General features: G+C 47.3%; 1 protein-coding gene and 1 long non-coding RNA gene across 10 annotated transcripts in view; one reads left to right on the top strand and one right to left on the bottom strand.

Moving 5' to 3' along the window:
* Positions 1–24,180, bottom strand: part of LOC138521540 (signal transducer and activator of transcription 5B) — a 1,967,228-nt gene that overhangs the window by 1,439,237 nt on the left and 503,811 nt on the right. Inside the window, exon 1 of one of the 8 annotated variants that reach the window (XM_069634462.1) lies at positions 13,589–13,607. The exons of the other annotated variants lie outside the window; for them this stretch is intronic. The gene's annotated coding sequence lies outside the window, so the exon portion shown is untranslated. Of the gene's footprint in view, positions 1–13,588; positions 13,608–24,180 lie in introns of those variants that run through there. 8 annotated transcript variants of the gene reach the window in all.
* The window catches only part of LOC138521542 (uncharacterized), a 133,673-nt gene continuing 123,127 nt past the window's right edge, over positions 13,635–24,180 (top strand). Inside the window, exons 1-2 of one of the 2 annotated variants that reach the window (XR_011283071.1) lie at positions 13,635–13,855; positions 16,723–16,811. This is a non-coding gene — a long non-coding RNA (uncharacterized lncRNA). Of the gene's footprint in view, positions 13,856–16,719; positions 16,812–24,180 lie in introns of both variants that reach the window. The other variant, XR_011283070.1, reaches the window with a different exon arrangement.

Raw genomic sequence — 24,180 nt, 5'->3', positions numbered from 1 at the left:
GGGTACAGTGGACATCACACTAGGGATAGTATTGCTGGCACGCCCTGTGTTGATGCCCATTTTCGAGTTTCGAAAAACAAACTAATACTCTGCAGCTTCCACTAGATGTCGGCCTATGCACAGCATGTGATCTAAGCAGATTCTACAAGCCTCAGAAATATATATATATATATATATTTTTTTTTTTTCCCCACCCCCAAGGGAGGGGGATGTGTTGTGTAAAGCTCCTTTGCTGATGACAGCAATGCTCAGAATGTTATGGCGATATGATGTCACCTGGTTCAGTGTGTGGAATGTTTGTGGTTGAAGGACAGTTGGCTTGGGATACTCAGAGGGAAGGTTGGGGGGTCTTATGTGTGCTACTTCTGCTGAAGATAAAGCTCGTCTTTCAACCTCTACAAGGCTCTGCTTCGTTCTTTATAGAAACTGTACAAAGCAACAGTCCTCAAAGTAAAACAAACTCTACACAGAAGGAATTCTTCAAAATCACAGATAAAAAAACCTCTTCCTGCAAAAGTTCCATCACCCCTACACAAACACTGACAAAATTACCAACCACCTGAGAGCAAAAATATACACAATACAGGAGACCATCAACCTAGCCAGGGAAAATACGACCATTGGACCACAGACACCAGAAAAAACACAGATTAAAGCAAAAGCCATCTGCCTAGAACCAATCAAAGAGGAAACATTTGCCACACTGATCAGGACACCAACCTTTCAAGATCTCCAAGGGACCCTTGCCCCCCAGACGTCTTCAAAGGAATCCTCAACCACAGAACCCCCAGCGACAAGCTTCTGGGACCTAATGAATGTATCACTCAATAGGAATAGTACTGTCCTCCTTCAAATCAGCATACATCAAACCACTGATAAAAAAAGGTCCGAAAGCACAGAAGACCCAAGCAACTACAGACCGATAGCCAACCTGTCCTACCCAGCGAAGATCCTGGAGAACCACGTCCACAAAATACATCTTAAACACATCGAAACAAACAGAATACTTGACCAATCACAAGTTGACTTCAGACCGATGAGAGGAATAGAAGCAGCACTTCTATCGATATGGGACTACCTGAAAATAAATGCAGACGTCACCCAATCGGCCATCCTTCTATTGGACATTTCAGCGGCTTTTGATACAATCAGCCACGCAACACTAATAAAAAGATTGATGGAATGTGGCATGCAGGAATCCGCACTAAAGTCGATTACCTTATTCCTAACCAACCGAACGAACCTACCTACCACTGTTCACCTCAAACACCAAAAATATATCCTGCAGAGTCCCACAGGGTCCAGCCTCTCCCCTCTACTTTTCAACATCTATACGTGCCCACTGATGAAAATCATTTGATTCTACAAACTTACCACCTACAACTACGCAGACGACACAACTTTTGTTTGATTGTGAAAACAAACAGAACACAAGAACTAAATAACCCTCAACAACTGCCTCACAGACATATACAACTGGATGACAAAGAACAACCTCAAACTGAACCCAGCAAAAACAGAAATAATGCTCTCACCTGCAGGGTTCGACGGAGGGAACCGTCAATTGGACTGGTCAATCAGCGTGGGAACGCAACCAGAGACTACCAATGTAGTAAACAACCTAGCAATACTCATGGACAAAGGACTATCACAGGAATCGCAAGTCAACGCCAAAAATGCTTCATCCTCCAACTACTCAGATTCCTGATACTCACAAGAATTACCTACACAAACAGCCTCTACCTAGGAATGCCAGAAAGACTCACCAAGAAACCCCAAAGGGTGTACAATACAGCAGCAAGGATCCTACTAAAACCAAACAGAAGAGACCACATCACTCCAGCACTGAAAACCCTACACTGGTTACCAGTAAAAAAAAAGTGCATCAAATTCAAAGCACTGCATCGCCACAAAGCATTGCACAGAGAAGGAGCAGAATTCCTCCAAGTAAAGATTAGCCGGTATCGCCCGGGAATGGAACTAAGATCCAGCAACGACCTACAAATAGATGCAAAACACCACGAAAAAAGGAAATACGTTGTAACAGCGTACTCAAGTCTAATTGCTAACACCTGGAACAACATGCCCAAAGTAATTAGAACCACAGAAGATCACTTCACCTTCAGGAAGCTGCTGAAAACATGGCTATTCAGCAGACAATGACAACCTAGAAGGGACACCAGCAAAAACAACAACAATGCAGACAAACAACTAGAGAGGAGACGAGAGGGGCCAAAGAAGAACCTGCCTAGATACCGTCAAGCGGCATCCAAAGGGCTGCCCCAGAGAGAGCACAACAAACTGACCGACTTTACTAACCCTCTTCCCTTCCTGCTCCTCCTACATAACTGACTCCTCTGCACCAGATCTTCGACTAGTCACACTCAAACAGAGAACCATTACTATGCTGATCCAGAGTGAACCAGCCACATAGCTCAATACATCTAAAATGCAACACACCAAGATGCCGGACTACCTTACAGCTACGCCCACCTGCGGCTCTGAATCCCTTACGGACACTAACCAGTGCACACAACCAACCCATCATAACCGCACAACACTAACACCAACGCAAAACACTACCACACACCCGAGGCATGGAATCTTAGCCATACGGTTACAATGTGCGAGGCCGCTCACAAGTGACCACATGCAAAACACTCACAGACTCCATGTACTCCTAGTTCTGAACCTATTCTCTTGCCCTTTTCCCCACTAACACCCCACCACACTTTTTTGCAGATCCATGCGAGAGCCTGGAGACTGCCCATGGGTGCCAGCGATGCGGTACAAATCAACTGCACATAACATAATGCCAGTAATGATACTATAAGAAAACATGCCTATAATGGCTCTGCCTCGCACTCCTGTTGGCTTTGCCTTTAAAAATGTCTTGTCACAACAATAAAAAATTTCCAAACTGGCTGCCCAATGCATAATATTGCTTATCATGTTCGCATTACCCTTGATACCCAGTGAGAAAAGCCACATCACAGTAAGAAATGGCTTGACTGCCCTAAATGCCAGTCTAGATACATAACACTCATTATGCTTGCTTTGTCATAGAATCCCAGTACAAAAAAAAAGTGTCAGGTCACAGCAAAGAAAGGCTAGACAGGGAGCCCCAAAATGCCAGTGCAGCCACATAAAAGCACATATCATTTCTATTTTAAAAAAACAGCATTTTGTACTGGCATCTATGATGGACACCCATTAAAAAGTGCATTGTGATTTGGATTCTATGATGGCCAACGAGGGGAGAGCAGCGCGGTCATTGAGCTCCCCCCCATCCCCTTGGGGGCCAAAGACAATAAAGATTGATTAAATAAAAGGGCCTTCCCCAAGCGAGAATTTATCAATGTAGACTGCAATGGTGGATTGCAACAGCCCGGATCGCTGGGGGACTTTGGCAGAGGCAGGTTTGCAGCCTTTGTGTCCGCGGTGTCTGAGGTGTGGGGGCACTATGCCCGCGGCCAGTGCGGGCCAAGCTGAGAGATACGCTTGCAGACCGCAAGCAACAAAAAGCACTCAGGGAGACCCAGGGCGGCCGAGGATCCCGTGCGGCTGCGAATCGGGGTGGCGGAAAGCAGCCGCTGTCAGGCGGTGTAGGAGCCAGTCAGGAAGGAGCTGCCTGGATATTGGAGGCCCACAGGGGCTGCATTCGTGGAGCTGGGGCTCCCCTGTGGGCGAGCACCAGCGGGAAGATCAAGGCGGGACCGAGCCACCCCCGCGCTGGCAAAGCAGCGTGTCATCGGAGAGATCAGGAGGACTGCTGTGAGCTGCGGACCGGAGAAGAGCACCCAGAGCGGCCAAGAGGGCCGGGAGGGGCCATCACAGGTTAGTTAGCATGCGCCCTGGGCCCAAGGAAAAGGTGCAAGCAGGAAGAGGCTGGCCAGTGCAGGCAGTGATCACCAGCTTTGAGCTGAGTGACATTGAGGAGTGGGGGCGACTGGCGGGAGTTCCCCTGCCCAAGCTTTGTAGGCAGCACTTTGCAGAGAAGACCAGGGGAGGCCCTGTGGTCTTATAGCCGGGGCGGCTGGAGGCCCATTTGAGGTAAATTTTGGAACTGCATATAGTGCCTCAGCCAACACACCCCCATCCAGAAGCACGACAAGGGAGCAAGGGGCGCACCACGCATAGAAGACAGTGACCGGTGCGGCCCCAGCCTCCCCGGGGCAATCCAGAGGCTGAATAGAGGGCTAAAGAGTCCATTTACATCCGTGGTGGGCAAGGAAGAATAAGGGAGAGGCTATTTGGTCGGGCTCAGGGCAGAGTGATCCTGGCAGCAAGGCCAGGAGGAGGGTCATTTGAAACCCGAGGAGGACAACAAACAGTGGCTCACTGCGCAGAGTTAGAGGGGATTTCCAGATTTCCAACCTCCCCCCCCACCCACACAGTCAAGGGCGTACCCACAAAGCGGTGGAAGGTGGAGGTTCCTACGCCCTGAAAAAATGTCCAGTAGAGGTCCAAAGGATGCAAAACAATATCAGAGAGAGGCGGGGGGCTGGGCTCCCCTCCCCCCCCCCATCAGACCTGCCCACGCACTATTTCCTAAATCAAGGGGACGGTGGCCCCAAGTTTGAAGTAACCACAGGAGGGCAATCTGCAGAGACTCTGGCGCAGAGACAGCGAGGTCCTGGCTGGGGGATATCAGGGTCCCAGGGCAGGAGAGGATGTGGGGGCGCTGGCAGGCACTGCAAAAGATTAAGTGGTCACCCAGGAGGTCCTTCGCTAATGCTTTTAGGATTTTGGGGACAAGATAGCGAACACTATTCAGTCGCAGTTGAGGCATGATGCAAGTGGGACTGTCCCAATTGTGGCAAGAGGTGAAGGGGGACATAACGAAACTAGAGGAGCTGGAGACAGTACACGTCTGCAATCATTAACCTGCACAGGTATTATTATCAGGGCAATTGCTAGTCCATTTGATGCAAAGGGCGAAACACTAGAAAGCGGCCCACCCCACGCCCGGGCGCCACTCCTTAACTACACTTTTAAGTAACTCCTACCCAAGGTCAATAAATCACTGCTAAACAAATGAAATCAGTTTTATTACATCATGATTCAAGAGCTTTGCAGTAATTCCTCAGACAAAGCAGGGAACACAAACAGTATATACTACTTTTAAAGTTTTGTGTCAACATTTTTAGTCTATGTTAAGGGCACTCTCCTCGACTTTGTTGCTACAAATGCATTTATTGCTGCTGCATAATCCATTTTTCCAACAAGTTCACTCTCAATTGAAAGTATTGCAAGGGCTGATGGCCTTTCTTCAGCCATTGTGGAGCACAAGTATGTCTTTATCAGTTTCAATTTACTATAGCTCCTCTCACCACTTGCCACTGTAATTGGAATTGTTAGTAAGAGCCTCATGTCAACCCACACATATGGAAACAACCAATGTGTTTTTGTACGATGAATGTGCTGCATAATAGAACTCTTCTGAAGCGATGGCTGGCTATGTCTCAGTTCCTCGGCCAACTGGGAACCATCTATATCAGATTCTGGTGCACTATCACCACCCTTTGCTAACAATTGCTCCAGGTGCTTGCAAGTTTTATCAGTTCTTCTTCCCAGGCAAGAGCTTTATGTTGTACATGAAATCCCAGCTTGTATTATGCGCAGACAACTGGGAAAAGCGCCTTTCGAGCGAAGACATTATGGCGTCAATCAGGGTATAAAATACTGTTCCTTTGAAAAGTCCTTCATTCTCAGGGGTCTCGTCCTGAGTCTCATACGCAAAAAATTTCTTTTTTTTCTATGCCGTATAGTTGCCTTAAAAGTAGGGTGCCTTAAAAGTAAGGCTCCCTCTTTTGCTGTTACCAACACTCCTATAACTTTTGACAAAGGCAATGCAGTTCTTAAGCAGGTCATTGCAGGCCAGCAAATCAATGTGTTTGGACTGCATGGATTTGCTTACAATGTTCACCTGAAATAGAAGCTCATACCCTCACAACTTAAGTCAAATAAAACTGAAATCTTCTAAGTGTAAAGCAAGGGATTTAGCCTCCCAGGACAATGTTGGGTCATTGATTTTTCTTCAATGCTCACGAGTGCTGTGTGTATCTCAACAAATTGATACTACATAGCTCTCAAGCTTTCAATTCTACATTCCCATCGTGTTTCACAGAACTTTTTCAAGGAAAGATTTTTTTTTAAACTTCTCTTTATTGAGTTTTCCAACATAACAATAAACCCCAAACGTCACCCCACCCGCCCCTTTCCCTCCCCCCTCCCCCTGGATGCTGCCTCAGGTTCTTTCGCATTCCATTTTGATTCGTTCTCTTTCCAAAGGCTCATTGTAAGTCCAGTAGTCTAAGGAGTTGCGGGCAAGGAATGATTTTTTACATGCTCACTGAGAATGCTCCAGCGTTTGGTTGAAGCTGCAAACAAATTGTAGAGTCTCTGAAGTACACCAAAAAGAGAAACCGATTTCAGAGAGGATTATAAAGCATCGTCAACCACCAAATTTAAACTGTGGCAGCCACATAGGTTAAACAATGCACAGGGGTATTGCTTCAGAACTTGCGCTTGGACTCCTTTGTTTACCCCAATCACGTTTGCACCATTATCATACCCCTGACCACGGCAGTTGTCCATCCCTAGATCGCATTCTGACATTTCAGAATACAGTTGTCCATCCCTAGATCGCATTCTGACATTTCAGAATACATTTCACAGAAATACCTTTGCCTGTAATATCTACCATTACTTCAGTGTAAGACAGTTGCTGGGTGTGGCTGATATCTGGGGTACAAACCAAAATAAATATTTTGCAGCCATCACCCTTTGGAAAATTGCATTTTTTACTTGAGACCCCATTAAACTAATTAGTTAATTCTGAATGACATTTCCGCAATAGTGACTGTGGATCTCTTGTGAGGTCACTCAATGCAAATGATCCATTATGATCGGAACACATTTCCCTAGTCGTTCAACAAGGCCCAACACATTTCCATTGTTTGGAGTAAGTAACTTGTTTGAAGAGCCACGAAATGCCATATTATTTTTTGACAGAAAGACAACTGACATAATTCTTTCAAGCACAGCCCGCCAACTCTTGGTCACTGCCTGTATTTGATCTTGCATGAGAGAATCAACACCAACATGTCCTGTGAGGCACCTTTCAGCATCCACCCACTTGCCACTGGATTTGGCATGTTCAGGAGACCCTTCGTGCATTTTCAAATAGTTACCAATATGCTTGCAGTTATTAATGCCATCACTATCAAGTTTTGATTTTGGCATAGGGTCAAAAAGCCTACAGCAAAAATCAGTCAAAATAGAATATTGCAGCATGGCCTGGAGACTGTTTCTATGTTCGGTAGTACCATGATCCCATATGAAGAAGAAAAGTGCCTATTTTTGTCATCCTTTGGGTATGAATAACTAGGAGGTGGCATAGCATGTGGCCCTCCCATTACAATTTGATATGATATGATATGGTATTTGTAACGCGCCTATACACAAGTGTTTCAAGGCGCGACGAGGCAGGGAGGGAGGGAAACAAGGGGAAGACAGACAAACAATCCTACTAGGCCAGGTGTCATTCAGATCGGGCAAGTGCAGAGGTAAGGGGAAAAGGAGAAAGTGCAGGGGGGAAGGTGGGGGGGAAAGTGCAGTACACGGTAAGTAGCGTAATAAAATAATAAATAATAAATAAAAGGGCCAGCTGGTGGCAAGTGCGAGGTAAGTGCAGAGCAAGTGCTAGGAAGGGGGCTGTAGGGATACAGTGACAGTCCCACAGTGCAGGGGGAGCCAGGGAGGCAGTGCAAGTGGAGAGTGGCTGGGCCCTGGACCGAGGTCGCTGAGAGTGGCCAAGATGCAGGTTTAGTGCAGAATTTCAGTGGGGAGTTAAGCAGGTTTAGCAGGGGAGAGGGAGAGAGAAGGCAGAAGCGAAGAAGAAGGTTTTGAGCTGCTTCCGGAACCGGAGATGGTTCTCCTCAAGTTTCAGGGAGGCAGGAAGGCTGTTCCAGAGCCCCTGCTGCGGAGAGAGATCTACCTCCAGCTCGTTGCTTCGAGAAGCGGCTGACCATGAGGGAGTTGGAGACGGATGAGCGAAGGGCTCGTGAAGGAAGATATTTAGGAAGAGAGAGTTGAAGGTATTTAGGCCCCAGGCCCCAGAAGGCCTTGTGGACAATGCAGAGGGTTTTGAACTTAATCCTCGCAGCCACTGGGAGCCAGTGAAGAGATTTCAGTCCTGGAGAGATACGGTCCCTGGGCTTGAGGCCAAGGACAAGTCTCGCAGTTCTGTTCTGGATAAGTTGCGGAGAGTGGAGGCAGGCAGATTAAGATAGAGGCTGTTACAGTAATCCAGCCTTGAGAGAACCAGGGCTCGGGAGACAGTGAGCTTCTGGGGGAAGGAGAGGAAGGGAAGAATACCTCTGAGGAGGTGCAGCTGGTAGTGTGACTTCTTAGAGACGTCAGATATATGAGGAGAGAAGGAGAGTGTGGAGTCGAAGATGACCCCAAGGTTTTTAGCCTTGCAGGTTTGGGCAGGAAGGGGGCCAAGGGAGGCCGGCCAGAGAGCTGCAGGGAAGGAGGGAGTGGGTGTGCCGATGAGTAGAATCTCAGTCTTACTGGCGTTAAGGCAGAGGTCATTGGCGGCACACCATTCCTGGATAGCAGACAGACAGTCGGAGATGAGGGAAGAAGAGGAGGAGGCAGAGGGTAGCCTGAAAATGAGCTGGGTATCGTCCGCATAGCACTGGAAGTGGGGGCAGAGAGCGGCGATGCGGTGGGCAAGGAGTGCCAGATACTGGTTGAAAAGCCAGGGAGAGAGGTTGGATCCCTGGGGGACACCACAGGTGGAGAAAAAGATGTCGGAAAGGAAGGAGCCCATTTGTCTAGGCATTGTCACTCACATGTCTAGGCATTGATTTAGGCCATAAGGAAATGTCTCCAAACCAACATGTTTTAGTGCCTTGTTCCTGTTGGCCATCATTGCCCTCTAGTGCTTGGGTTCTTGAGGCCTCATCTCTTGAAACTTGGGGCATGACCACAGGCAGTACCGTTTCCTCAGGGACGCCTGTTGTCTGGTCTCGGGAGGGTGCCCATCTACTTCTTTTGAAGAATGAAGACAGTACTTTGGCACTTTTGATACCTAGCGCCACTTGTTTTTTTCTCTGTGGTTCTGTGCTCACGAAGGTCTTATTCGTTTCGACATTGCCAGTACGTTCAAACGCCTGAAGTAAAATAGCCAGAAAGTATGGCCCAATTATAACATGTTGCAATATTCTTGCTAGGAATAATCCAAGCTCCCCAAAAATGTTGTTTAAAATGTCTTTTTAGTTTAAATGATGCATTGATTGCGAAGCAAAGCAGCAGTAAGGATGCTCCATTCTAAAGGTGCTGAGTTGAAAGTGGGCCAAATTTGGAGAGGCTAGATCATGGCCATACCTATTTGAACAAAACCTTTCTAGTATTTGGACAGCATTTGGACAAATATGATGTATGCCAATTCCTACCACTGGCGGACAGGTTCCAGTTCACCATCTCACATTGCAACTCTCAATCCCTCTCTCAACCAAATACGCTGTTACCCAACTACAACAAAACACGGCTCTGAATTGGCAGATGGGGTGAAAGGGTACTCTGAAAACTCCACTCATTACCATGAATTACACTTTAAGGTTTGTGAGGGCCAATGAATTTTGGTTCAGAGAAAGGGCTGCTTGAATTAGGACCATATGGCACATTGTTTACAGGGTTTCATTTCAATTACATCTCACCAATTACCTCAAACAGGTCAAATCGGGTCCGATTGTTGAGCAGTTTTTTGGAGTGCCGTTTGTCATTTGAAACTCACTTTTAAAGCAGAAGGTCTCGATCACAGCCTCTGACTCATTTCACATAGCCATACAGTGGAAACATCCTACTTATCTACAGTACAGATGCCAGCCTCCAGGTCAAATAGGTGGGCAGCATCTGACCAGAAATTCAATCGATCTAATTCAATATTCCACAACTGATGGTCTTTGTTTTAACTATTAAGAAAGCAGAAACTGAAAGCTTTTGTACGAGGCCAGAGTGAAGCAAGGGGCACAAAGGTAAATAAAGAGCAGGGTGTGGCCTAAGGGTAAGAGCATCCCTCACTTCACCTAGGACCAACTTCCCACATAGGCAGCTGGTCACTACAGCCCGACTACTGGCACATCTATGAGCGTTCACTTTTCAGTACTCGGTCCGTGCTCTGTGCCAAAGGAAAGTACTAGTCAGCAAACAACTCTTCTGACGAAACATCGAACAAAGGCATTCACAGCTGATGTGAGCACGGAGGGCTGGACTCCACTTCAGAGTCCCCCTGCAGCCCTGGCGCTTAGCCAATTTGCACATTCCTGTGTGCATGTCACAGCAAGTGTGATACAGCAGTCTCTACCAGTTTGGTCACAGTGCTCTCTCCCAGTTACATTTCAACTCCTCCTCCGAGTCACATCTACCTCTACCCTCAGCTTTCTTCCGTCTCACTCTTGACCTTTAACCGCCCATTGCCTCAATTTCTCACATGCAATCTCTGCCCCCATGTTGCTTCCCGTATAGGGCATATACTTTCCTCTCTTTTGTTAACCCTTTCTTAGTCTCGCTTTCCTCACCTTTTCCTTGACTATCTCGTTTTATGTCCCACTTTAATGTCTTTCACTCTACATGACCGTCCTTATTTGAGCCTTACACCCACTGGGCATAATCTCTTTCAGTGAAAGACACCTTACATTTGGTCACTTATTAAATGGCAGAAACCCTTTTAAATAGAAGTGGAACCCATTCACTATACCATCCGTCCATCTCACATGGCCTCCAGGGGCCTGTATAGAACTTTTCAAAGTAATTCAACCAACAGGACAGGATCTCAAGTAGTCCAATTTCTGGACTGAAATAATCAACTTCATATCAGATTGCATTCTGGTACTTGTAGGCCTGTTTATATAACCTTTACAGGAATGCAGAATGAAACGCATAAAGATGGCAGCTCCTTGTAAAAGTCGATTAGAGAGTGCTTCTTCTGCCTATTTTAAAGAAACAAGAGTGGAGAAAAAGCATCTGACAAAAAGTGGGCATTGGTCTGATTGCATTATGAGTGGTCAAATATTCACACTTCAGAGTTATTTTGTATGCAGATTACTATTGCGCAGCAGAAAACATTTACATCTGTCCATGCAAGGGGCTCACCCTATAGGGCCAGTTAGATATGCATGTAAACCTCCAGAGATCTTTGCAATGACTGAGTTTTCGAATTCTGGCCAGAACCTTTCGGCCCATCATCCTTGCCATGCAGATGAAAGGAGTACCATTTTTCTGTTCTAAACAATGAAATAAAGATATACCATCAAAGCTCAAACTCAGATCTTGTCCGCGGGACCGAGCAAAAGCAAACAAACCGTCTTATCAAATATATTCCCCTTGGTTTATGGGGAACTTTACCATAGGCCCACGTGTACCCAGCGCAGGTTCACCATGTCGAGAAATCCTAGCTGGACCACTGCAGCCAACTCAGTACGAGAAAGGACTCCAGCCAGGACGAAGAACAATTTGCAGGGGGATAAAACTTCAATGGAACCATGAAAAGAAGTGTAATTAGTTCAATACGTTCCTGCCCTGAATCCTAACTCTAAAATAATGAAGTGCTCCGAACTGCAGAAAACAGTACCGGGTTTCAAACCTGTCCAATTAAAACCAACAAAGAAGAAAGATTGCGGCTGAAAGCGTCTAGAACAGCAGCAACTTCCAATATACGCTTTCAACTCTAAATAAGAAATGTTTCTGCTGTTTAGACTTTTTTGGAACAGAACAGAGTGACGCTACGTTCTGCCATTTACCCTTTCAGGCGTGGGACACATTCTAAAGGGGAAGCAGGAAGACAACAAAGCAACTGCAATACACGCACTCGATCCAACCGAAGCAGGCGTTTACATGTTGGAAAAAAATCTGGGCTAGGAAAGTGTAAAACAAAATATTCCCATTTACCCGCTTTTGTCCAGAACACACTCTGAACTATGTAAACTACTGTTTGAGCACCAGCCGAATGCTATGTACACAGTTTAAAGGAACATTTTCTAAAATGTCAACAGAAGCATCAGGCTGTACCTACCTTCTTTCTGAGTAGTTCTGCACACAAGCGAGTCGGGGAGGCAATGCAGTCTTCTTTCTTTGCGCTCAGGTCAGGGTAGAAATCAATTGGAGTGTTGGGGCGGGAAGCCGGGAATGCTCAAAGGGAGGCTCCTTTTTTCCACTGTGGTGTGTTGTTCCTGCTTGATTACAAAGGCGGGCGGCCACCAGGAAAGGTGCCCTTTTATGCACCACCCCAAGTGGCGGCAAAGTTCAGAGAGCCTCTGACTTCTGTGACGTTACGAAAGTACTATGTGACTGCCAGTCAGCAGCTGCCACTACTGTGCTGCGGCTACTCTCCCCACGGCAATCGCCCCCCACACCCAGGGAAATTTTACCCTCAAGAGACCGGGGCAATTGTGCCTCGGGGCAGTCGTCCACTTCGCCCGGGTCAAGGAACGGGCCTGATTATTATATATGTAGTCACCAGAGCCGGCTTTAGGGGAGGGCGGGCCGGGCAACCGCCCGCGGCGCATTTGCCCTGGTCTCTTGAGGCCATTAGCCCCCGCCACGCCAGCTCGGGGGAGTCTTTCAAGGGCACCCCAGCGCTGGCATTGGGGGAGAAGGCACAGCAGGTGGCCTTTTGCTATTAAAGGCACCCGCCGCTGTGGCCGCATTTAACAATAGGGTGCTGTTGTCAGCACATTATAGTTATTAAATGCGCCCCACCGTCGCAGGCGCGTTTACTGCCTGATTCATGGAATTATTTGCGTGAAAAATGCAGATTTGCGTGCCTTTCTGCCCAAAAATCCCCATACTTCAAACAGGGATTTTCGGGGGGGAAAGGCGCGCAAATCTGTTTTTCACGCAATTAATTCCATGAATCAGGCGGTTAATAACAAAAGGGCGCCATTAGCTCCCCACCACGCCAGCTCGGGGAGTCTTTAAAGGGCTCCCCTGAGCTGGCATAGTGGCAGAAGGCGCGGTAGGCGCCCCTTTGTTATTAAAAGCGCCTGCGGCGGCAGAGTACATTTAACAATAGGGTGCTGATGCACCCTATTTACATCATTACCACCTGGTAAAATAAAAAAGTACATTTTCTTTTTTTAAAGTGGCACATCCTATCCCCGCCCCTCCCCCTGTTAACCAGGGGGTGCGCGGGGGAAGGAGTGTGGAGGGGGTAGCCCTGGTAGTCACTTACACCAGAGCAGGGTCTGTGTAGTATCTGCACAGCAGTTACTGCGTCTGCGAGTATTCCAGCGCCTGAACCATGCCGTAAATGAGCTCCGGAGCAGCTACTGTGTCTACAATAGCAACAACAACAGGCTGCCCTGTGTAATTTCAAAACCAGATGTTTATAAAATCGTGATTAATTTCAACATGTGATAAGTACAATACAACGAATTACAGCTTCCACGTGCATTTCCAGAGGTTGCAAAAGGGCTCCTCTTACCAATATAACAAAGGGGTGAGAACGTCTAAGTTAACGGATGCAAAAAGAAATGCATATAAAATTCACTACAAGTGCTGGATTGCACGCACTCACCTGATGCTGCCTGGAATCAGGACATGACGTTTCGGTAAAAGGTAGTGTCTAGTTCCCATTCGAGAAACGGACCATAGCAACGCTCCGCCTCCACCCCATCATGTGGTCTGAATCACGTGCTCTGCAAGTTCACCTCATTTTTTTTTGCACGAGCGGGAAGGCAAGGCAACTTAGCTTTGCACAAGCTGGAAGGAGAGTGAAGGCAGGACTCAGCGGGAGAGATTCGTCAGTTATCTCACGTTGATTGTTACTTTAATGCAGAGCGGGGTAAGGGGATATTTCTGTGTATTTTGGGGTTTGTAATGTGCATCAGAGGTGAGATTTACTTAAAGTACAGGCGGATTGTTCTTTTTGGGGTTTTCTCATGGAGATGGGCGATTTGCCTGGGGGAAATGTGTTTTAGGGAGCGGGGCAGCGCATTCCACCTTTCCCAATGGGATTTCCACTGTACCAGTCAACAGTACAGCGAATAGTTAATTATGCTCCCCGCTGGAGAGGGAGGGGGTTGGAGGATTTATGTGCAGCAAATGGGGGATATGTATGTGCAGCAGATGGGTACGAATTTCCAGCTCTCCAGTTCAGTTATTTTTTCTCCTGCAGGGGGGGGAGATTTGGAATTCCCAGGGACAGGGTTGTTCATTTGTCCCTTTGTAATGTGTGGCAGAGAAGGTTAAAGAGGCCTTATGTTGCTGTCATTATCAATCACACATTTAAAGTCCCTATGAGACCCGATAGCATGGTGCGTTTGTTTAACACTTTCATAATAATAATTTAGCATTTATATAGCGCTACGAACCCTCAGGTATCTGAGCGCTGCTTATTATTACCCACAGTGTGTGGTGCTCATTTATCGACCTCGGAAGGATGAAAGGCTGAGTTTTGCCATGCCGGGATTCAAATCTGCGTCAGCAGGCTCTACACAGATGTCAAAGCGAGCGCTCTACTCGCTGTCCTATCGGAGCGGCTAAAATGCCTTTACGGCGTCATGATGTCTTTCGCGTATTTCTGTTAAGTCGTCGGGACGTTTTTCACGTAGGACGTCTATACGTGCTTAGGAAGAGAATCACGGAGGAAGGACCACTCCATGCCGTGTACGACCAGGCATTTATTTTTTATTGTGTATTTATAAGGCGCTCGGAAGTGTTTTGAAGCGCCAGGTAAATTTAGGTGCCAGTGGGTTTGTTTTTCCTATTTTGATTTTGCTTGTAGCAACAGCAGATCTTTGTGCGTCTTCTTGGATGGTATTATCCCCTACCCCCACAAACAGAAGTTATTTGTGGCTGTGCCGTGCACGGTGAGGGAATTTAAGTGCAGATGTTTTTCCCAAATTCGGCTGCCAAAAGCAAGTCGGATTATGTGCCATCTTTCTTCGCCCTTATCTGCGCAACACGGCTTTCACGGTTAAAACAGCAATGCGCTCAGCTAGTTGGAAATTAAGCCCCATGTCATCCCATTTTTACCACAGCCGCATGTTTTCTTTTTTTTCTGCACTGCTGCACAGGCTCACATGGGCTAGGATGCCTCTGGGGCTGCAGAGTCCTCCTTCGCTGGGGATGATATAGTGGGGGACGAGTGGCGGCAGCCCGGGGCCCTGGATGAAGAGCAGTGGGCGGGCGAAGATCCTTTGGCATGATTTCTGAGACTTTACTGCCTTTATGAGGTGAGGGGTTCTGATCTGAACATTGCAGGGTATGTGCCTAACCTTACCGCTCAGTGCTGCCAGGCAGTGCTTTGAGCTGTTCTGGCCATATTCTGTTCGTACCACATGATGTCTTTCTTGATTTCCACCCCCCAAGGGCATTTCTTCCGCTGTTTGTCTGTATAGGACAGAGTTCCATCATTACCCTGCGTTGTCTTACTGATTAGGTGCCTGCATGCATGTTCATGTATACTTGGCTAGTATACTGTGAAAATGCAGACTCCTATGTAGTCTTACCAGCAAGATAACAATTGAGTATTTTGCCTTCAAAATAGCTATACTGTAGGCAGAGGTCTTCAATCTGTGGCACGTGTGATATAAGACGGTGAGAAAAGAGAAAATACTTTTTCTTTGCATCACAACTATGCATGGTGAGCCACTGCCCCCCCTACTCCTTGCCCAGTCAGTGCGACATGGCTACGAAACAGGAAATAAATACAGCCTGGAAGTGGGCTTTCCTGCATTCGGATGGCGCTTCTACGCTGTGTTGTTGCTTCCTGCTGGTGCCGCCAGTGTCATCTTGCCTGGTAAGGGATGCTGCTTCTCGGCTCACTACATTTGTAGGGGGTGCCTGGGAGAAGTTTTTCAGGCCTTTGCCAGTCCCTCCCCCCCTTTGGGCCCACAAAGGTGAACGCGTGGGGAGAGGAGGCAAGCAGGGGGGCCGGATCAATGCAATGCCTGTAACCCCACCTTGGGGGCCACTGTGGAGAGGAGACTAGTGGGGACGGAAGCATGCATTTCCAGTGTTGTACGATATCCGGCTTCCCCACAGCAGATTGCTGCGCTCCAGCAATCTGCCGTGGGGGAACCGGATGTCGTACAACACCAGCCTCCCTGCCTTGGCTGTCCCTCTGCCTTGTCACCCCTCTGGTCCATCGGACGGCGCTGGCCGGGTCCGAGATCCGGCATCTGATGTCTGGTTGGATCTCGGGACCGGGCCTGCCTCAGCCATGACCAGGCTTTACCAAGCCCCCAGCTTCACAGATGGAAACTGGAGGCTCAGTGACCTATCTACGTGGTGCTCCTTTCCCCAGCCGTCACTCGCGCATTTCCTGGCTCTTTTTGCTCATCCTATTTGTTTTCCTCTTTCCTGAAAGGGACACCAAATAAATGAATGGGCCATGAACCTCACTGTGGGTGATGGTGGGGCAATTTTAAAGGTATAGTTAGGAGTCGCAGTCAGGGATTTCAAAACTATTTTTGAGGCTGTTCCTTTCTCATGTCCAGTTTGGGGCAGTACTGAAAGTTCAAGTCTCATGTGGTAGTTGCATTTACAGTGCACTGTGTACTCTGTCCTGGTTTCCCAGCATTATGTCCTGCTTACTAGCTGTTGCCTAACACCCAAGAGCTGGATTTAACCCCTGCTCATCTAATCTTAATTTTGAAGTCTCAGGTAGACCCATATCTCCTTGGCTAACTGTTTTTGTTGCAGCAGCATCGCTCCAAGCTTTGGGGTGTCAAGTTAACCACCTGTTTCCCAGCAAGAAAAATCCAGTGAAGCACTTGACCCAGTCACGCAGGCAGGTAAGGATTTCTTTTCCCTTTGTTCCATTGTTTAAGTAGAAGTGCAGAAGGTTTATATCTGGCCTGTGCAATGTGCATCCAGGTGTGGTTTTCGCCGCCAATCTGTGGGCTAGTCCAGGACCAGCCTTAAAAAAAAAAAATAGAGCTAGAACTTCACAATCTGAACAGGGTGTCTTCTGAGACTTGTATAAATGTGTTTTTATATTATCCAACCAGTATTTCTGACCCATTTGTGCTGTTCACATGGTTTCTTTTGTGGACTTTTTTTAGAATTATTTTTTTCCCTAGCCTTTTCATGTGGTTCGTTAAAATCTTTGCATGTGGTGTTTTCCATTTTAAATCTTTTGAAGCATTGTAAATTTTTTGAAAACCTGAAATGCTTTTTAAAAACTAACGTGACTTAAAGTGGGGATTTGCAATGTTTTCACAGATTCGGGCTCCTTTTTTAGATGGATCGTTGATACTAAGTGAAAAGATATTTTTCACTGTACCGATTGGGGGATGGGGGGGGGGTAGGGGGTTGGTCGTTTTAGAAAGACTGCTCATTGACCGCAGAGAGCTATCTTTCCAAATCAAATTATCATGCTTGTCAAACCCCTGCCGCAGACAAGTGTGCGCAAGGGCTGACAGACGCTGTAAGCCCCAGTGTAGTCGTTGCAGGAGGCAGAGGTGAGTTTTGGACTGTGTGTGGGGGTAGAATGCATGTGTTGATGGGGGTAGTGGGTGGAGAAATTGGGGGTTAACCCCTCTCTGATTAACAAGTTAATGAGCGAGTATGGAAGGAGGGGGGCAGTATGATATTTACAATTCCGTTTATTGATTTTTTTTGTGTGTTCCGGCTTTAAAATGCAGAAATATCACATACAACTGGCTTGTTTCCTAGTACCCAAAGATGGTAAGGATCTCAAACGAAAAGCAGAAGGAGTGGTGGAAACGGACATAAGAAATGCAAAAACACGGAAATATGTCTCTTATTTGGACTTTGGGTTCACATGGATCGCAGTTGCTGGACAAGTTAAACTGCAGTGTGTGGTTTGTGGTGCTACAAAGTGAACTGTCTGGCATTCAAAGACTGTAATTTTGTATTGTAATCCTTTTGAATATTATTTTTTCACTGCTGGAAGTTACGGATGCTATACCCGTGAAGCAGAGTTCCCCCCCACCCCATTTATTTTGAGGGCTTACCCCTGTTTCCCTGTCTTTTCGGTTCACGGTAGGGCTAGTTATACCAGCCTTTATGCGCGGGGGACAGTGTTCCAATTCCCCCATGACTCGTGCTCTATTCCATCTACGTTTAGTTTAACATTTTGGGGAAATTGCTACATGATTTAAAATATACAAATGTAAGTTTCGGGGACTCAGGATTACTGCATGTTCTAGCTATACTCATCATATTCTCTATACAGGGGAGGTTCCCAGAGGGATTTTACTGCCCCTTCAATGCAGTTTATGTTTTCCAACCACTTGACATCAGCAGTTAATTGAAGATAGTTTGCCTGTAAACTGATTGAATGCTTACTAGGGCTAGTGATCCCTGTCATTAATTTTGAAAATATCTTTTTGATCTGGGGTGAATGCTTTTTCTGTTTTTTCCCCCTCTAATGATGGGACCAGTTAATCCTTGTTAAACGTTGTTGCTTGGGGCTATGTTCTTGCTTTTCCGGATTTTTCAGCAGCCTTGTGTATCAGAGGACCGGCGCGGTAGCGGGAGTTTCCCGACCTAGGCGTGAAAGGAGTGCTGTTCATTGGTTTGCTATTTGAAAGTGGGAGGTCACCTTATTCCCTTATGCTGAGCCCCCCCTTGAGTAAAATATAACTCCTGCCCCCCACCACAAATGCTTATATTTTCTATTCTAAACAATCAACATAATCCTTCAGCCCCCCCCCCCCAGTTTGAAGGCCACTGCCTTAAGGCAGTCTAGCTGTTCAGCATACAGAGGCCCCCTTTTCGTAGGTGGGGCGACTCCTTCCCAGTTCCACACAATGACTGTTCTACTGATCAGGCTGATCGCTTTCAAACCGTCGACAAGTAGGGGATAAATGCTCCTACTGGCTGCCCCCTTTGGCTTTAATGCTGTTTCTCCTCCAATGCCCCCATAATGTTCCACACAAATAGGTCCATGCCTTCCTCAGATAGGTGCACCTGACCCCCTAAGTAATACGTTATCTACATGTATCATGCCATGGCACGCGTGTGAGAAACCATGCATCTGCAAAATTTACCCATGGCTTGGTTTAGTTTTTTTGCAGGATCTTTCCACTGCTATGAGAGCTGCACAAGTTCAGCTGTAATGCATAATTTATGGCACAGTAGCAATGTTTATGGGGCTGGGGAGGGGGGGGGAGACTTCTGACCCTTCTGGAGTTTAGTGCCTGGCTCACATTAGCAAAGGCCTTCCTGCTAAGGTGTAATATTTACTTTTTATCCCCCCACCCAGTAAAGATCGCTTCGGTCATGGGTTCTGTCCCTGCATACCCTCCCATTTCTGGTCCCTATCATTTCCTGTACATGTTTCTGTCTGCAAGCTGGGACTCTCTATGGTTGATAGTTACATTTAAGAAACTGAAACAGGCGCTTGTCTTTTAAAGGACACACACAAAATGACTGCAGCATTTTAGGTACAAGAGCTCTGCAGTTAAGAACGTATTGCCTCTCCAGAATTTTATTAGCGAGCAGATGCAATTAGTTAAAGCCACAATGGGTGAAGTCTTGGAGGAAGTTACCAAGCACCGCTTCCAGTGGCGTAACACAAAATGTGGGGGCCCCTCTGCGAGCCATGCTGAGGGGGCCCCCCCATCTCGACAACAAATCATGGTCGTGCCACACTCTGGGCCGGCCTAGATTATCACGCTTGCACAATACGCATGAACGTGCTGCTGAAGGGTATGCCACACACTGTACTAGGAGAAAGATATACATATATTTTTTAATGCAATATACAGCACACTTTCTGAGAATAATTGGCCAAATAGCCAGAGTGTTTGCTATTGTTTTGTAGGGTACCACCAATCCAATATATGTAAGTCACCAACGGTGCACATGAACATTAATGCTTTGCTATTAAAAATGCCATGCCACATTGAAAACATGTCCCACTGGCTGCACAATGTAGACCAGTGTAGACACGTTATAAAATTACAGTAAAGCATGCCAGGCCACATTTATACAGACCTAGACTGGATGCACAAAAATGCCAGTTGAAGCAATAACACTCATCAAGAAGAGAGCACACATTGAAGCCCGGGTCTCTGCTGCCTCGAACACCACGGCTAAACTCTTTAAAATCTTCATGGAACTGGTCAATCCTGTTGCGGTCTCCATCTCTCCTGTTCCCTCCCAGGCCCTCTGTATGGCTCTGGCCTCTCACTTCTCAGCTAAAACTCAGGACATCCTGTCCACTATCTCCTCTTCCTCTCTCGGCCCCCCTTTGGCCATCTCTACCCCTCCTCCTCCTTTCTCCTCTTTCTCTCTGACAACACCTGGCAAGGTTTCTAGACAAGTCCAATCCATGAAAGTGTTGTCCAAACAGGTGCTCCCCTGCGCCTCCAGCACCATCAATGGCCATATTGACACCCTCGCTGCACCTTGGCCAATTTCTGTAATCACTCTTTCACCACTGTAACGTTCCCCTCTCCCCTTAAGCACTCCCTTGTGCACCCACTCCTCAAGAAGTAGTCTGCCAATCCTACCTGTCCGGCAAACTATCGCCCAATCTCCATCACACCTTTCCTGGGAAAACTCTTGGAAAAAAGCTGGCCATCTCCCAGCTTACTCTCCACGTTGAATCTGTTGGTTGTCTCCATGACCATAAGTCTAGCTCCAGAGCTGCCAGAGGCACGGAAACATCTCTCCTGAATACCTGTGATGATCTGCTCTCTAACCTTGATTCCAGCATTCCTTCTGTCCTAATCCTCTGTGATCTTTCCTTGACTTTCGACACAGTCAACCACGCCATCCTGATCAATCAACTACGTGAGAACCTGGGCATCACGGATCAGGGTCTGGAGTGGCTTACCTCCTTCCTCTTGGACTGCCCCTCCCAGGTCCAACTTGGTCCCTTTTTTCCATCACCTCTCTCTCTTCCTGTGGCATTCCCCAGGGCTCTATCCTCTCACCCTGGTTTTTCAACCTCTAGTTGGCCCCTTTGGCCCACCTGATCTCTACCTTCTCCTCTAACTTTCAGTGTTATGCGAATGGCACTCAGCTTTCCTTCAGGCTCCTCTCATCTCTTGCTCATTCCTGACTGTTTATCCGTGATTCAGGATTGGTGGACCTCTAACGATATCAACATTAGTGCCATTAAGATGGAGATCCTTCTCATTGGGACCCCTGCCCCTGCTTTCCCTCTCTCACTCTGACCACCCACCTTGGGCCCTCTTCCTTCGCCTTCCTGCGAGGCAAAAAACCTTTTGTGTCATCTTCGACTCTACTCTCTCTTTCTCTCCTCGCATCTCGGACGTCGCCAAGAGGTCCCACTACCTACCAGCTGCTCCTCCTCAAAGGGACTCTTCCCTTTCTTACTTTCCCCCAAAAGCTCACTGTCTCCAGAGCCCTGTTTCTCTCTAGGCTGGACTACTGCAACAACCTCTTTCTCAAGCTGCCTTCCTCTACTCTCCGCCCTCTGCAACTTATCTAGAACAGGACAGCGAGACTTGTCCTTGGCCACAAGCCCAGGGATCATATCTCTACAGCCCTGAAATGTCTCCACTGGCTCTCGGTGGTTGCAAGAATAAAGGTCAAGGCCGTTTGCACTGTCCACAAGGCTTTAAGGGGTCGGGCCCACACTACAACCAACACTCTCTTCCAAAATACCTTTTTTCTGTAGCCCTTCCACCGGCTACCTCCAACTCTCTAAGGGCTAGATGCTTCTTCAGGCAGAGAGTGGGGGTGGTAGATCTCTCTCCTCTGCAGATTCCTCCCTCTGGAATGGCCTCCCTGCCCCTCTCAAACTTTAGCGGACCACCCGATGTCCAGAAGCAGTTCAAAACTTTCCTCTTCTCCTCTGCTTTTGCTCTCTCCCTCCCCTGCTGACCTACCTGCCTGCTATACCGACTGGTTGCTTGGCTACCCTCAGAGTCTCACTGAGTCCAGGCTCTTTCTTGATCAGTCACCCTTGCACTGCCGATGGCCTACCATGCACTTAGGGACTGTAACTGTAATTCTACAGTCCCTTGTTCTCCTTGCACTACCCAGAGATGCACTGTCCTGGCTGCACTAACTCAGAGCATTAAAGCCCTGTTTTCCCTGCCCTTCTTCTCCCTTTCCCCTTGCATTTCTCATTCTCGCACTTGCACGATTTGAATGACACAAGGCCTAGTAAGAACATTTGTCTTGTCACTCCCTCTATCTTCACTCCATTGCTTGTCGCGCCAAGAATCACTTGTGTACAGGCGTGTTAGAATAGACTTCTATCATATCATTTTATCACAGATGCTCAAAAAAATATACAATGCTGCAGTAAGAAATGGCTAGACTGGCAGCACCCAAATGCCAATCTAGCCAGGTAATTACACTTAGCAGGACTGCTTTATCAGAAATGCGCAGTTTAAAAAAAGTCATACCAAATTGAGGAATAACTAGACTGGCTGCACCAAAATGCCCATCTAGCCACTAATACCACATATCATGCCTGCTTAGCCTGGACATGGACAACCATTATGATCTATTGCACAATCCCACCTCCCACACATGCCCTCTCCCTCCCATGCCCTACCCCAACCTACAAAATCAGCTCCTTGCCCCAGAATTACCTTATCCTTGTCCTAGAGCTTACGTTTGAGGCTCTAGGCCTCATAGGTAAGTACTGGGATGAGAAAGAGTGGGATTAGGAGTAATGAAGATACAGGTAGCTAACTCAGGCATTGCCTCCATGTACCTCTGCCTCCATGTGCCTCTACCTCATCCCAGTGCTTGTGTATCAGGCAAGTACTGCCTCATACACAATTACAGGGACAAGGAAGAATAGGGCTAGGAGTAATGACGATTACCAATAAATAATTAAGGCATTAAACACAAGTAGGGTCTTAACAATATTCAGTTGACTGGGCTGCAGCACTCGCCCCCAGTAATTTTGGGCTATGTTGACTCAACCTGGCTGACCTTCAGAGCAGTTGCCGGACAGAACAGGACACCGATGTTAAACGGCACCTGGGTTAACAAGGGCCAAGCAGTTACTAACGTAAAGCATTTCACTGCTAGTACCTGCATTCAAATGACAAATCTTTTAGGCAATTGAAATTGTGATGTGTGTTTAGCACTTTCATGGCAGGGAAGTGATTGGAAGTGTAGAAAGGGAACAGGAGTCCGTTCATTCTCACAACAGTTCATAAGTGGGTGCTTTCACACTTAAAGGAGAGAGTTAACTGCTTGTAACATTGAAGCTGCACTAGAATTGTCTCATTAAAATGCGTAAAGAAGTTAGATGCCCCCACACAAAAAAGTTTGCCTCCCCCACCACCCGTGAAGTTAGCGCCTCCCGCAACATTTGAAGCATCAGCCCCCTGAAATGTAGGTTTTGTTGCGCCACTGAGCACAAGCACTGTTCACCATATACACGCATGCACACCAGACATACTTACATTTAAGTGTGCACTCTTTCACCATGCAGGCACACCCAGGCAGCCACCCATACATTTAAGTGTGCACCCTTTCACCGTACACGCGCACACGTACATTTGTGTGCACCCTTTCACCATACACTGACAGACACACGTCATGGGGTTGAAGGGAGCCCTATTACTTCAACAAGAAATTGGGCCTCAGTCTAAGTTTGCCGGTCCGGTAACAACGGTACCGGTAAGCTTGCCGGTACTGTTGTTACTAGACCGGCAAACTGAGTTCTGCTCGAGGGTGCCTTCCCGTCCCCCAGGTCTGACCTGGCGGGCGTACCGGCACCCGTGAGCAGAGCATGTCGGGTGTAATGGTGCCGGTGCATCCGATTTCCTCATTCCCATTGAACCCTATGGGGATCGAATGGGGAGCATTTTTTTCCGCCGCCCGCAAATGGGCAATTACCAGGTCCGGCGGGGCCGTAATGACCCGGTAATTGCCCATTTGCGGATGCTGGAAAAAAGCGCAAGTTTGGCGGCAGCCTGGCGGTTTTACCGGCAAGGCTACAGCCAAACTTGTAATGAGGCTGATTGTTTCTTTTTGAAGTCACTCTGACTTCATAAAGACATTATTTCTGTTACAGAAATAATTTCTTTATGAAGGCAAAGTGATTTAAAAAAAATACAAAAAAAAGATTTTAAAAAATGTTATTTTTTTTTCTTCAAGTGGGGCCCCCTCCCAGGACATGTGCTAGCGCCAACCCCCCCCCCCCCCCCGCACCGCGGGGGCTGCAGGGGCCTCTGTTACGCCAGTGACCAC

This window comes from Ambystoma mexicanum, chromosome 13 (genome assembly GCF_040938575.1).
Source record: "Ambystoma mexicanum isolate Mex_15411 chromosome 13, UKY_AmexF1_1, whole genome shotgun sequence".
Lineage (NCBI taxonomy): Eukaryota > Metazoa > Chordata > Amphibia > Caudata > Ambystomatidae > Ambystoma > Ambystoma mexicanum.
This window is presented reverse-complemented; position numbering and strand designations above follow the sequence as displayed.